General features: G+C 47.1%; 1 pseudogene; it reads right to left on the reverse strand.

Annotated features, from left to right (window-relative positions):
• Positions 1–124: 124 nt before the first annotated feature.
• LOC133086925 (deleted in azoospermia-like) lies at positions 125–9783 on the reverse strand (annotated as a pseudogene).
• Positions 9784–10543: the final 760 nt, after the last annotated feature.

Raw genomic sequence — 10543 nt, forward strand, 5'->3', positions numbered from 1 at the left:
TCCCCGGAGGAGGCTCCGGGAGGGTCCCAGCTGGGTGTGCTGAGGGCCAGGCTGGGCCAGCTTTATAGCCAGGCCTGGGCTGGGCCTGGGGGGTGGGAGGGAGGGAGCCCGGGAGGGAGGGAGGTCACACCCCTCGGACCTCCTGGGAGTTCAGCGGCCAGACAGGTCCCTGAGCCCCGAGGAGGGGGCTGTCTAGAAAGGGCACAAAGGGCTGTCTGGATGCCACACGGGCCTGGGGCCTCTGACCGCTGCTGTCTGGCAGCTCAATAATAATTTTAGTGCCTATTGAATTTCCCTGACCCCACCCCAGTCCTAGTCTATGAAAAAAGTGAGCCGCTTCTGTGAAAACAAGTGTCCCATTAGCCAGCTGTTTAAATCTCTTTCCTGCAGGCCAGTCTGGGTCTAGGTTTGCTCACTGAGAGGAAGGAGGGAACGTGTTCTGCACTCCTGCCTGTTCCGGTCCAGGACCCGTTCAGGGCACTTTCACAGAAGCCCCTTGAGTCGCCTCCCTCCATTCTCCAGTCCCTGCAAGCCCCCTCCCGCTCATCTCCACAGTCGCTCAGGTGACCCTGTCCTCCCCATGACAGAAGGAAGCTAGACGCTATCAGGACAGGAAAGCTGGCAGCTCGGCTCTCTGCCAGTCCCAGGAGAAGCGATTTCTGCAAATGTCTTTGCAACCACAGGACTGCAGTGAGGGAGCCCTCAGGTGCAGCATCCTTCCGGAGAGCCCTCTGCACAGTGAGCCTGCCGCGGGCTCACAGCACCAGCGCAGTCTGAGCCCAGGTCATGCCCGGATTCAGAACAACAGAGCTGCCCAGAGTCACGTGGGTGGGAGCCCCCAGTGCCTCCTGGAACACACATTTGAGGCTGGCTGGGCTCAAGTAGGGGGCCTGCTGCTCGCTGGCTATTTGACCTGCTAACAAGTCCCCTAACTTCTCAGTGTCTCAGTTTCTCCTCTGAAGGAGGGGGCGATGACAGGTCTACTTCACAGGCTAGTGTGAAGATTGAACGGATTCCATGCATAAGACGCTGGGTGCAGTGCCCGGTGTCGTGAGCACCCTAGAGGGTTTGCTCTGGTTACCATCTGCCTGCTCTTGCAGTCTCGGGGGCACCTTTCTAAAAATGACGATGACAAGAAGAGCAGTCATTTCCTGAGTCTCGCTCTGTGCCAGGCAGTGTTCTGGGCCCTGAACGTGTATTCACAACAGCCCTAGGAGGCAGGTGCCAGCATCCGCAGATCTTCCAGATGCGAAGTCAGAACACGCGCGGAGAAGGAACCTGCCTGCGCTCGCTCAGCAAGTCCCCGATGCCCCTCCTGGCACAGGGGATTTGAGTATGCGCAGGAGGAAGCCTTTCTCTAAACGAGACAGCCTCACCTCCCCCTGTCCTGTCACGTGGGAGGTGAGCAATGACGGTGGAAGAGGACAAGGATGGTGGTTGGGGGCCAAGGGGCCCAGTGCGCTGGGAGCACCCCTGAGCCCTTTCCCAGCAGGGGGCACTCTGGCCTCCTCTGTGGGTATGCTGTGTCACTGACAGTTCTCTCATGCCATCCCCCTGCCTCTGTGCTCCTCACATGTCCCAGGCAGAGGAAGAGAGAACCTTCTGGTGCTCGAGGGTGGAATTCCCCCCGGATGAGAGCACAAATTGCCACCATACGCCTATGTCTGTACATATATATAGATAGATAGATAGACGTATGCATATACCTGCGCGTGTGCATTTGCTTGGGTTTTAGTAGTAAGGTGGGGGGGGGTTTTGAATTCGAGGAAGGGGAGAAATAATAATAACGCTGATAATAATCATAATGGCTAATATTGTTTATGGGCTGCACACTGTTCTGAGTGCTTTATATACATTAACTCTTTATCCTCACAATTTGCCATTATTGTTCCCATTTCATAGATGAAGAAACTGAGGCATAAAACTGGGTACCTGACTTGCCCAAGGTCATACAGCTAGTAAGTGGCAGAGCTCGGGTTATTTGAAGGGAAGGAAACAAGGATTCTGTCAAACGCGCTCACAGGACAACCTAAGAGGAAATACAGAAATCCCGACAGTTGAACGGGGTGGGAGGGGTAATGGATAGGGAAGAGCTGGGAGCCTCTCAGGGGGCAGCACAATCATGACCTTTACTGCTTCTCTGCTCCCCTTTCCTTCTCTTGCACCTCTGTTTCCTCAGCATTTGTGTAATTCACAAGGCAGAATTCAAATCCCATCTTGGAGTTCATATATCACGTTGTTCCGACACCCCCTGAAATATAAGGCGCCACCTCTGGGTCCGGCCTGAGGGGGCCCTCCTGCTCTCCCTGTGAAAAGTGTAGCCTTCTTCAAAAGGAGAGCTGTTGCCTTTCTTTGCAAGTGATTAGCAAGGAAAGGACTTACTTGATGCAAACATTTGGGCCTTAAGTCAGGCCAAAAGGTGCAGAAGTGTCACATTTACAGGAGACCCAGGACTTGTGGCCCTCAGTCCCTGGAAGTTGTTCCATAAATATGCAGTAGCCCACCACGCTCGCTGCTGGGTGAGAGGAAGAGCTGTGGCTTATCACTGGCCAGGGCGGTGCCAAGGATATGACACCCAGGCTGCCCTTGCAAGCCGAGGCCCCCTCTCCAGGCCCCCAACATCTAGACCCCCCGGAGCCCCCCGGGGCTGGAAGCTCACGACGAGGCCTTGCGGGGCCCCTGTGCTGCAGCTCCCTGACAAGCCAGTGCGCCGAGGAGATGCCTCAGGGCTGAGGACCTCTGGGAGTCCCCCTGGTCAGAAGCCGCTTCTGCACCTGGGGTAACTGACCAGTTAAACTGAAACTTAGTTTTTCAGATAAGAAAATAAAGCGGAAGTACCCTCCTCTGCCGGATTCTCTGCCTTTCCCAGGTGTGTCACTGGGCTCCTGGGCTGGCCTCCCAGCACGGAGCCAACTCTAGAGCTGAGTCCTTCATGGGAACTGGAACTGACCGGGACCAGTCCTGCCTTCGTGGATGGGCTTCTGGGGTCTGGTGCTCAGGGACCTCCTAGGGCCACTGGTGCCTGGGCAGATGGTCCACGGTTTGGAAACTGAGAATCCTTCCCAATCTCCCTTAAGGCGCGAGAGCCTGGGAGCATTTGTCATCCTCAGAGGATATGTCCAGCAAGGTGCCCCATACCCGGCCTTTTCCTGGCTACTTTGTAGAATTGGAGGGCTTAAGGCTGAAGTGGACCATCCCATCCATTCTCTTGTCCCCTGGTTTTTAGAGCTAAGAAAACTGAGGCCCAGAGAGGTGACAGCATCTCCAAGCTCACACAGGTAATGATGGATGCCTGCATAAAGTCAGGTCTTCCGATTCCCAGCCCCAAATATTTCCACACCTTCAAACTATTTCCAGCACATGGTCCTGCAGGACCACCTGAAGCTGGCTGCGAGCATCCATAAGCCCCAGGCAAGCTGGGGACTCAGTCAATCCAGGGTCGAGTCTGGACTGGGCAGGGGATGCAGGGGAGGCAGACAGACAGAGGGCAAGTCCCCCAGACTCCTGAGGCTTTCTGGACACAGGCTCCTAGTCCTGAATGTGGATTCCAGGCGGACTGAAGAGTTTTGTTGGGGAAATAAAATAATTGAGCAATTAGCTAGTGGTGAATGTGGATTGGGAGACTTTTTTCAAGGGACCTATTAGTTGCAGGGAGGAAGGGCAGCTGCCCTTTGTCATGCAGAGTTGGGAACCAGGCCTCCCCTCTGACTGTGGATCTGGGGGGAGAGTCTGGTCAGGCAGTCTGTGGGGTCAGATTGGGCTTGAAAAGTGGAAAAATTGTAAAATAGCCTCCACTGACCTTGTGGGAGGGGAGACTACTTACAAAGCTGTCTGAATCAGACCTTTCTAAGGTAGAAGGAGTGCATACTGTTTACGAAACTGTGTTGTTAGGGGTTTGAAAAGTTTGTGAAGACTTTTTTTCCCAGAGATAGTATGTTTTGAATGCTCTAAGTGTAATCGTGTGAATTCTGTACAAGCATGCAATTACTCCACCTCCCGTCTGGTTGGTTGGCATGTTGTTGGCATGCACATGCGTTAGGACTGGGGACATTTACGACCAGTCTCCTCCCCGCCCCCGGTGGCCTTTAGATAACCCAGACTGGCAGCCTTGCTCTGTCTTCCCCAGACCAGTCCATGGCTCCTGCAGCCGCTTTCCCTGACCTGGCGTCACCCGGCCCGGCCATCCAGCACAGCTTGGCCATCATGGAACCACAAAGCCCGCAGCCCCTGAGTGTCAGGGGTGGGCCCCCCCATGCCTCCCCTCCCCTCAGCCCCAGACAGCTTCTCTACAACCCCTGTTCGGGCACCTCTCACCTTCCGCCAGGTCTGGGTGTTTTTCCACAGGAGACTCTTGGGGGCAAATCATCTGCGGAGCTGGTGTAACTACGGATTGCTGGACGCCAGCCCAGACCTCCTTAAAGGGCTTGGATGGGGGTCCGGGGCCAGGAATCTGAATGTTAGAGCTTCTGCACGTGCACGCGAGGGTGGAGGAGAGCAGGGTTGGGTGGCAGTGCGACAGCAGTCCTGTGGGAGAAAAGCATCCCATCCTACCATTAAGGAGAACCGTAACCCAGCCCTTTCCAGAGAGTTCCTCAGCTTCCTGATTGCCTGTGATGAGAGGAAATAAAGTGACCAGAAAAAAAAGGGAAAAGAATTTTTTCCCTGAGGTCTTTTGTGGGCTTTCCCCGAACATTTGAGAGTAAGAGCAGGCAAACAGAAAGGTTTTTTTTTCCTCTCTCTGGTAAAAAGCCCTTTTGTGTCTTTCCCCCCAACTTCAGTACTTCTGAATATTTTCACATTCAAGGACCGTGACATAGGACCCAGGAGCCCAGGGTGCTGATTCTGAACCGTGCCTCTCTGCCCAGGTGACGCCTAACTTGTCACTCTCGTAGCCACACGGAGCACAGACAGAGGTTCCTCCCCCAAGGCCCAGCCTGCTTTCCCATCCCCGCGTCCTGCCCCTCACAGCCGCCCTCCACTCAGCATTCAGGCCTCTCACAGAACACCCCCTGGAGGGTCATCTAGTGGCTCATTCTTCATCTCTCTTTTATCTTTGAAATGTTCTCATCTGGCAAGTCTCAGCCTACATTTCACTTCCTTTATGAAAACCCTTCCTAATGTTCTGAGCACCCCCATCTCTCCCTGCCCAGTTCATCACTATGTTCTCTGGATGCCCTTGGTCCCTCGTGAAAACAGGGGGATGACACTCCCTGTGACATTCTGGAAAGAGATGCTGGGGTGCAGCTCTCCCGATAGAGCACCTGCTCAGCGAGGGACGGACACCCTCTAGGTGTAATCATGCCTAACATGGTGCCCGGCAGATAGTTTGTGCTCGAACTGCACTTGCTGAAAAAAGAGAGAGGCAAGGGGTGGGCGGCAGGGGAAAAAGAGAAGAGTAGATGGATGGAAATTAGACACATGAGATCTTAGTCCAGATTAAGGCCACTATTGACTCAGGAAACTAACAACCAACACATACAACTTTAAAGTTGGCAAACTTGGCAGATGGACAGACAATGAGAAGTGTCTCCTGTGCTCACCTCTAACCTCTGCTCTGCTTCCCCAAAGCAACACTAAATCTTGTATGAGCTTCCAGAACGTCTGGACCTGCACAAGCCCAGGTGTGCGATAACATCCGTGTGGTAACATGTTCTCCTGTTTTCACCTGACAACACATCCTCCACTGCCTCCCTGCCCTTGGAGACACAGCCAGGAGTCATCAGGGCCAGAGCTGGGTCCTGGTTCTCCTGATCTCACGTGATTCCCTTGGCCTTTTCTTTATTTTTTTTTCAGTGTGTCAAGATTTGCTTTTATAAACTAACTTGGCCAGATTAAGAAACTGAACAATATTTACACTTCTGAACTTCAAGGATCTAAATCTTGTCACATACTCCCCACCCAAATCCCCACCATCTTTTTAGATAATATGACATGAGTAAGTAGGTCAAAACGCTTTTGAAAAAAATTTTTTTTTCTTTATTTCTATTTATTCATTTATGCAAAGACAGTATCAACATAGGTAATAGGAACACACTTTTAAGTTTAATTTTCCATTTTGAAAGGTTCAGAATTTTGTCTCTTCTTTCTACCTTTTTAAATACTTCGGTCCAACAAAACAGCACACAAATAAAAATTTATTCCCTTACTTTTCTTAAGGTCATATTGGGATAATTAGAATTGGCTCTTTAGAATTTAGGTATCATTTATAGTAAACTGGAGATTTAATCATAGAATAATACATGTAAGAATATTATAGCACACACACAAAAAAGTACAGAGAATTTTAAAAACAAATTTCAGGGCACTTTCAAATTCTGAGGCATAAGAAAGCACTCTTGGGGATCCTTAAGTTAAAAGACTCTTCCCTTCAGATTCAGAATGAAGATTATTAGGAATTGTAAGACAATGGGCACTGATGATATGGCCGATGGAAGATTCATTAGGTTAGGGAAAAATGGAGTTTCCATGTTTTAGTGAAGGGGCTGGCCAATGAAAGAAAACCCAGGAAGCCACTTTAAACTCATGTCCATGTCAGGTCAAATGATGCTGATACAAGAGTTTCCCTTAGAAAGGTATTATCCCGTTGCTACCTTTCCAAGGCTTAGCCCTCAAATTGTTTATACTGATACTTCTCTTCTTCACATCACCTGTTCTAGGAGCAAACCTCCTGGAAGAATGGTGCTACAGACTGGAAAAGCAAGACTGTGGGTACAGCAAAGGGGCTCTGGATCTCTAGTTTGTCATGGTTTACACTGTCTAACGAGGAATCTAGCTAATCTAAAAATGGACTGTTAACTCTAAATCTAGTATATTTTTGGGATATGCTTATTGCTAAACAACTTTTGTGGTTTAGAAACGCCAAAACTTCCTTGACTCTCCTGGACATATTTTACTTTAAAAAAGGAAATATAATAGGCTAAAAAACAAAAATAAAAATCTATCTGTTCTTTAACAAATAACTAATATTTTAATGTTTTTATAAAAACAATTCCTTTCAGGTACTCTGAGTAACTTTTAAGCAACATTAAAAAAAGTTTCAGGGCTTGCCTGGTGACGTAGTGGTTAAGAATCCGCCTGCCAATGCAGGAGAAACGGGTTCGAGCCCTGGTCTGGGAAGATCCCACATGCCGCGGAGCAGCTAAGCCAGTGCGCCACAACTGCTGAGGCTGCGAGCCACAGCTACTGAAGTCCGTGTGCCTAGAGCCGTGCTCCGCAACAAGAAGAAGCCACCACAATGAGAAGCCCGCGCACAGCAACGAAGAGTAGCCTCTGCTCACCTCAACTAGAGAAAGCCCGTGCACAGCAACGAAGACCCAACACAGCCAAAAATAAATAAATTTTAAAAAAAACAAAAAAAGTTTCAGCCTTCTTTAATACCAATATTTTGCACAATTTAAGATACAGCCATTGAATTTAGCATTTCAAGGGAAAAAAAAGTAAATAAAAAAAGGAGAATGGTAACTTATCGAGAAACTTATGTACTTAATAAAGTTTAGTTTGTTTTGGAGTCTTTAAAAAAAATTAGGCCCAGAATTTAATTATCCTAATTACCATCCCAATCGGATATCTCTATGTGTGGATTCTAGATAAGATAAAATATTTTGAACTAATAAATGTAAACCCACTGATTGGACTGTTTGTTTGGAATCTGTTTTACTGGGTTTAGATAAGGAAAACTTCAATAAAGCTAACTATATACTGAGTTCCACTGATTAAAAATGCAGTTTTAAAAACTGCTTTTGTAGTAAATTTCTGGACAAATCATAAAAGCACAACATCGTAGCTATTGTACTGTTCACAGGTACTTGCTGGAAAAGTGAAGTGCTTGTATTTAAACTATCAAAATTCTGACCTTTCAAAATAGGTTTTCTAAAACAATTTTTTTTGAAAATCAGCATTTGCTTTTAAACTCTTAAAATGTCAATTTAAAAAAATCCTTACAGATAAATCTTAAAGTTATTCCTTTCAGTCTCAATTATTTTTTTACTTTTAACTATATTTTGAACACAGAATCAGTTTCTAAGTAAATGTCTAATGAAAAAGTTTCAATGTAAAATAAAACTAGGCAATCTAATATAACTTGTATAGAAAAGTCTGAGTGTGATTTATCAAAATTCAGAATTAAATTTCTATAATAGTTGAAAAACTTTCAGTCTCTTCTTACTATTCAAAACCTGCAACTTCCTGTGAGACTAGAAAGTCAGCAGAGAAGATCAAACAGACTTAAGCACTGCCCAACTTCTTCTAAAGTGATGAAGAACTCTTCACTTCTAAAGTGATGAACTCTTATCCTACTCAAGTAGTCATCTTGAGCAACAAGGGAGTTTCTCAGTCTGTTCTCTGGATTAAATAGACACGATTCCACCGTCTGTATGCTTCAGCCCACAGATTTCTTTTGTGGGCCATTTCCAGAGGATGGAGTAACTTCATGAATTGAGCATTCACTTGGCAAAACTTCAGCTCCTGGATCAACTTCATTACAGTGGTAGTTAACAGCTGTATAATCCAGAGGACTAACGTTAACTCCTTTGTTCCCCAGTAGGCCACTGAGGTGGCATCTGATAATTATAAACCCACAGCTGATATCTGGTCATAACCTGAACTGGTGAATTTGTTTTTTTTTGTTTGTTTGTTTTTGTTTTTTTTTTAATCAGTCATCAATTTTATACACATCATTGTATACATGTCAATCCCAATCTCCCAATTCAGCACACCACCATCCCCACCCCACCGCGGTTTTCCCCCCTTGGTGTCCATACATTTTGAACTGGTGAATTTGGATAAGGAGGATAAGCCTGAACACACTTATTGATCATGGTTGGAGGCTGCATGTAAGTTTCAGTGTTGGGATTACTCCAGTGTTTGGATTACACTGAAACTCTGGTGGAGGAGGAGAATTAAAAACCAAAGGACGTGGTTGTACATGATAAGCACTTAAATTTTGTTTCCTGATTGCAGGGCCCAGTTTCAGCTTTTTACCATGGAAATTTACCTGTGATTCTACTATCTTCTGCACATCCATGTCATTATAAAATGAAACAAATCCATAGCCTTTGGACACACCAGTTCAGTCCGTGATTATCTTCACTTCTCTTACTGAACCATATCTAGCAAAGAAACTTGTAATTTCGGTTTCATCCATCCTAACATCAATTCCACCACCAAAAAAAAAAGGTATTTGGCATGATTTTGCCTTCTGGTAAAACATAGCCTTGGCTGGTCGTAGTTGATGAAGGCTGGGTGCTGGCCTCTCTGGAGGTGGTTGAGTTTGGAGTCTCAGGATTTGCAGCCTCAGGATGGCGGCAGCCAGGGTTCCTGCAGAGGGCCTTGAGGAGGGGCAGGGGCTGCTGTCAGGCCTGCTCGTGCCCGCCACCCGGCTTGACTGGGCAGAGGCGGATGAACGAGGACAGTCAGAGACGGGTGGCGAGGCCGAGGGGCACAGGCGGACTCCCTTGGCCTTTTCCTTAGGATCACCTGTTCTAGATGGAAAATTCTTTAAGGCCTGGATCAGATCATATTTTCTAGGCTGTCAGTACTAAGTTCATCCTAGTTGAGCCAGAGTTCTAACCAGTCCAGGGGAGAGTGTTAATGGAGGGCGGTGGTATTGATATTTGACATCATTAATTGATATTTGCTATCATAATCATTATTATGGTACTGATATCATGTCATGATCCTATTCTCTACCTGATTCTCTACCTCTCATACCTGATAAAGCAGGGAGGAAGCATTTGCACATTCTGACGGGTAATTGGATAGGTGGCCTGAGTAAACAAAATACATAATAACGAGTGTGGAGTCATTTGGGAATCCCTAGGATTAGCTCTGTCCTGCTGAGCCAGATCCTTTTCCCAGATACTTCAGCATTTTGTTAATAGCTCAGCACTGCAACTGTCATGGAAAGGAAACGAGCTTTTGCCATCCACTCTGGTGAGAAGCTACTGGCGTGTTTTACCCGCTTCCTGCATGTTCATTAGGGAATGTGACACTCCAGCCACCAAGCAGCCCCGACACCTCCTGGAAACACTTTTTGCTTCCTCTGCCATGCAGCTCTAAGCTGTCCTTTGAGCATTTGGCCTGCTGCTTGCTCTTGGAGTTCTGAGAGTTTCCTGGTGGGAGCTGATGAGTTTTCTGAAGAGCCTTGTGCGTGTGTGTGTGTGTGTGTGTGTGTGTGTGTGTGTTCAAAGACATATCTATGCTACTAAATCAAATAGCAAAGAAAGATTTATAATGAAAAGTAATAGTCTCCCACTCCATCCTTCCCCACTCTTCAAACATCACTTCTGACAGTTTACCTCCCAAACCATAAACAGTATGCTTGATTTCTTACCTTAGAGGTATCTGTTGACTCCCTGCTACGAAAAACAAGCATTTAGCTCTTTTCCCCCCTCATTCTGGATTCCATCTTCCTCTCAAATTTTTAATAAATGCATTGGTAATTTTAGTTATTTTCATCACTTTTGCAAATTTCAACAATATACGAAAACCTCTATTTCCTGCTCCCTGAGCTGCAGACAGTGTCTTATTTTTGCATCACATAAAA

The sequence above is a fragment of the Eubalaena glacialis genome, chromosome 3 (assembly GCF_028564815.1).
Source record: "Eubalaena glacialis isolate mEubGla1 chromosome 3, mEubGla1.1.hap2.+ XY, whole genome shotgun sequence".
In the NCBI taxonomy this organism is placed as follows: Eukaryota; Metazoa; Chordata; class Mammalia; order Artiodactyla; family Balaenidae; genus Eubalaena; species Eubalaena glacialis.